The following is a 5106-nucleotide window of genomic DNA, read 5'->3' on the forward strand; positions in this document are numbered from 1 at the left end:
CGTGGAGTCCTGTAGCTCAGTGGATAGAGCACTTGCCTCGCAAGCGAGAGGACCCGGGTTCGGGCGAAACGTTGGGAAAGTTTCCTTACTCCTTTGTTCAAGTAGGAACCTGGTTGTTAGTCGATTGGCGGATCGCTTTTCCAGGGGTAATAATTCCTTCAATAAAGAAATAAATAAATAAGTAAAAACAAATTGGTCACTTCAGCCCACGACTGTTTGTGGGGACGCTGCGGTGCGCAATTGGCTGCCGCGTTTCGCCCATAAATACGCAGTCAATTCACTTTAGAGTATATTCTGTGAAGATCTTTGAGACGTCTCGAAGACGTGATATGGCGCTATATCAAATGCAAGGCTCATTACTATTATCTCATTATTATTACCTATGTTAGATATACTTCATCTACAATATCTTAGTTTTTTTATATAAAAGCATTTTACCGAGCCTGACTGCAGTGCCTGTCGTGCCCAGCAGTGGGCGCTCTAATATTGCCATAAAATAAGAATAAAGCAGAGATTTTTTTTGATAGTCATATCTCTGGATCTCTTCTGTCTCCAGACACGCATCTACAACAACAACAACAAGATTCCATTTATAAAGCATCTACTTGCTCTTTACACCCATTTAACCACCCCTGCTTTACAGTAATGACCATTGCTGGTAATTTGTTTATTTTTCTTTCCCTTCTTCCTCAAACCTGCCTGGCTATTCAACTCTTCAATACACGGAGCAATTTGCCCGGATCAATCCTCTTCATTATCTTCAGAACGTCATATACAGAGCTCTGGTCAGACCACACTATGAGTTACTGCGTATAGTTCTGGTCACTGCAGTGCAAATGCACCGTAAACACAAATTGTTGTTGTTGCACATTGCTTGATGCTGGCACTGGGTACCAGGATTAACAGGGGGGTTATACGCAGTACAACTGCGACCATTCTGTGTAACTCATTTGCTGATATGAGCTAAGTGCTGCTCCGCAGGATTTGGTGGAATCGTCTCTGTGATCTTTTGATGTCAGTCTAAAACAATATCCAAAGTATTAATAACAATAATGGATAAAAAAACGTCACGTTTCTTAACAGATCAGATAACACATCGAATGTGTCAAGGACCATCGTAGGGGTTGGGGTTGGGGATCTTTGGGACATCCTGACGACATGAAAGGCGCTGTGTAAATGTAAATTAGTATTATGCTTTCTTGTACGAGGAAAATCTCAGTCAATCATATGCGACAGCTATTCACAGCAATTCATTCATTACACAATTTGCCCGGAGCAGAGAAGCCGCCTGTGTTATTGTATAAACCCAAACTGTAAATGTCACAGTGACACACATCCTCATATTTGGCATTTGGCACAACAGCCTCAAGCTCGAACTTCCCAGCAATGCCTTGACAGCAGCAGCAAACACTGCCAAAAAGTATGTCTTTGAGACGTCTCAAAGCTCTTCATAGAATATACTGTAAAGTGAATTGACTGTATATTTTGTGGGCGGAATTTCTCTTTATAATGGTTAAGGGGGTGGTGGGGGGGTGGTGGAGAAGGGCAAGAAATCGTCAAGGTTGAAAGGACTTGGAGAAAGAATGGGATAATTGGAGAACCGGTGGATGAGTAATAATAATAATAATGCTTGCATTTGATATAGCGCTTTTGACGTCTTCTCATCGTCTCAAAGCGCTTCACAGAATAGACTGTAAAGTGAATTGATTGTATATTTATCTGCGAAATACGGCAGCCAATTGTGCACAGCAGTGTCCCACAATCAATCGTGGTTTGAAGTGACCAATTTATTATTGTTTTATTTTCTTTAGGGATTATTATCAGGCGTGTGGAGTACGGAAACTTGCCCAAGGTTTCGCCCTGACCTGCCGGGAATCAAACCCAGGCCTCTCACTTGCAAAGTGAGTGCTCTAACCACTGAGCTGCAGGACTCCACGGAAAGCTTGGGTTTTAAAGGGTTGGAGATTTGGGGGATGGAGTAGAAGACTGAGCGAAAGGAAGAGTTTGGTAGTTTAGATTTCCCGGGGAAGAATGAATAAAGTAGGAGAAGAATGCGATGAGTTACCATTTTAAAGCAGCAAAGATACAAGGAGGAAGGGTGTGGTTGTGTGTAATGTAATTTTGTTTTTGTTCTGTGTGGGGGTGTGTGTGTGGGGGTGTGTGTGGGGGGGGCTGTGTGTGGGGGTGCGGTGAGGGAATATAGTGAGATCTGCAGTTCAGGACATTCATGGGCTAATCACACGCTTCCTTGCCACTCTTCTCCTGGGTGCTCAGCTGATAACAAAAATCGATTTAATGTGTGATGGCTCATGTCAGGCAAGTCAGCCCCACAGCAAACATGAAGACGGTGTTGCAATCACGGCTGGTTTCGACTCTAAATTTATTTCCTTGACTTCAAAGTTATTGCTGTGGAACTTTGCATTTGCTCTAATGGCTATAATGTTGAAAAATCTCAAAAATCCTTCACTGCTAATTGCTGTAAAATGCATTGACTGTGTATTTGTAATCACTTTGCTTTTTGAGTAACGCCAAGGGGGGTTTTTAGAGTCTCGTCTGACCAGGGAAACAGAACTTTGGTTTAACGTTTTATCTCAATTTCTCCACCTCGCCCCATCCTCGCCCTTCTTCAGATCGCACCTGAAGACTTTCCTCTTCGATCGTGCACACGGTTACCTCCCCTCTCTCCCTGCCTTGGAAGAAACTCCCAAATTAGCAGGCAGGTTGGTTTTATAATAATGCCAGTTTATGAGCCACTTAATTCTTTCTGTGTGTGGGGTTTTTTTTTTGGTCAGCCAGAGATGTCTGCTCCCCCCCAAAAAAAAAACCACACGCAGAAAGAATGGAAACCCAGCACGAAGCTTAAGTGGCTCCAAATCAAACGCTGAGAATTCCACACTTGTACCATCTACTCATAGAAGTTTTCCCTGGATCTGGAATAGAATGTGCACTCATTCCCCTTTGACTTGCAGGATTAACAGGAGCTGAACTAGGAGTATCCCTGCTCCCAGTGACTGGTCTGCCCTTCCAAGTCCTACCAGTGAGCCAAGGCTGACTGGTCTGTCATCAGCAATGCCCTGGAGTCTGCCAACCTGAATCGGACTTCAGAGACCACTACGGAGGGCGCACTCAATTCCGACATTCCATTGCCAGACCTTTGGAATCAGTTCAGCTCCAAGGAGGACAGTCGTGTGATACCTGTCCCTTAAAGGATGTGTTTTATTGCACATCCTTTAAAAGCTCGGTGGTTTAGAGCGTTCGCCCCACAAGTGAGAGACCTGGGTTCGATTCCTGGCAGGGTGAAATGTTGGGCAAGTTTCCTTACTCCAAATGCCTGTTTACCTAGCAGTAAGTAGGAACTCGTTTGTTAGCCGATTGGTGGATCGCTTTTCCGGGGATAATGATTCCTTCAAAAAAAAATTGGTCGATTCAATCCACGACTGTTTGTGGGACACTGCTGGCTGCCACGTTTCGCCCACAAAATATACCATCAATTCACTTTACAGTGTATTTTGTGAAGCCTTTGAGACGTCTCAAAGATCTGATAAGGCGCTATATCAAATGCAGGGATTATTATTATTAATGCCATGTCTCAACCAAGGGATGCGTCCTTCAGATGAGACGTTAAACATGGGTCTTGTCTGCCTATTCAGGTGGATGTTAAAGGTTCCATGGCACTATTTGAAAAGAGAATTTCTCCCGGTGTCCTGGCTAACAAATCCCCAAGATAAAATTAATCACTCACTCCATGGCTATTTGTGGGACACTGCTGTGTGCAACCTGTCTGCCACGTTTCACGCGCACAATACAGTCAATTCACTTTACAGTAATTCCTGCGAAGCACTGTGAGACGTCTCGCCGACATGAGGTGCGAGGATTATTATTATCATTTGCTTGACAGATAAGAGCAGGGAAGAATGAGGATGTTATAGAAACAAGATCAGATCTTGATCCTTAATGATATGCCAGATATGTGTGTCACATCCCCTGAAAGTTATTCAATGGTATCGAATGAAACCTCTATAATAATCCTTGCATTTGGCATTGCGCCTGATCACATCTTCTCGACGTCTCAAAGTGCTTCATGGAATATGCTGCAAAGTGAATTGATTGTACATTTGTGGGCGAAAAGCGGCAAGCGGCCCCGAAAACAGTCGTGGATCGAAGTGACCAATTTCAATATTGCTTTTTTTTTTCGGGAGCGATTATTATCAAGGCATATGTGAGAGTGTGTGTGTGTGTGTGTGTGTGCGCGTGTGTGGGGAGTAAGGAAACTTGCCCAAGGTTTCGCCCTGCCTTGCCAGGAATCGAAGCCAGGTCTCTCGCTTGTGAGGCGAACGCTCTAACCGCAGTACATAAAGTAAATTGACCTCTGAACGGGGTGTGGAGTGCGAGTCAGGAGGAAGGCGGTGGGGGGGGTGTGTGTGGGGGGGAAGGGAGGTGAAATTAAAGGTACTTTCCAAGAAGCCAGGTTAAACTTGCGCAAGTTTCCTTACTCCGCACCCACACGCCTCTCTGATAATAACCCCTCCAAAACCAAACAATAATACACCGGTCACGTTCAATGACGTTGAACGTTCACGAAGCTGTTCGTGTGGGGACATTGCGCTGCGCAATTGGCCGCCGCGTTCCGCCCACAAATCCACAGTCGATTGACTCGACGGCGATACCCTGCGAAGGGACGTCGAGAAGACGCGAAAGGCTCTATATCGAAAGCCAGGATTATTACTATTAGATTATATAAGTCAATTCACTTTACAGTGTGTTCTGTGAAGCGCTTTGGGACGTCCTCCCGACGTGAAAAGCGCTATATCAAATGCAAGGATTATTATTATTATTATTATTATTGTTATTGTTATTATTATTACTATTGTTATTATTATTATTATTATTATTGTCATTATTATTATTATTGTCATTATGATTATTATGATTATGATCGTTAAGGCGTTTGATTGACAGGGGATAGGTGGGGGGGTGGGGGCGGCCGGTGATTGACGTGGACACCGACCAATCAGCGGAGGCGGCCGGGAGCCTCCCGCCAATCAGACGCCGCAGTGGGCGGGGCGCCGGTCGCCCTGTGGATACATTTTCACAGCTGTTCCCTTC

This window comes from Callorhinchus milii, unplaced genomic scaffold (assembly GCF_018977255.1).
Source record: "Callorhinchus milii isolate IMCB2004 unplaced genomic scaffold, IMCB_Cmil_1.0 Scaffold21, whole genome shotgun sequence".
NCBI classification, from domain to species: domain Eukaryota; kingdom Metazoa; phylum Chordata; class Chondrichthyes; order Chimaeriformes; family Callorhinchidae; genus Callorhinchus; species Callorhinchus milii.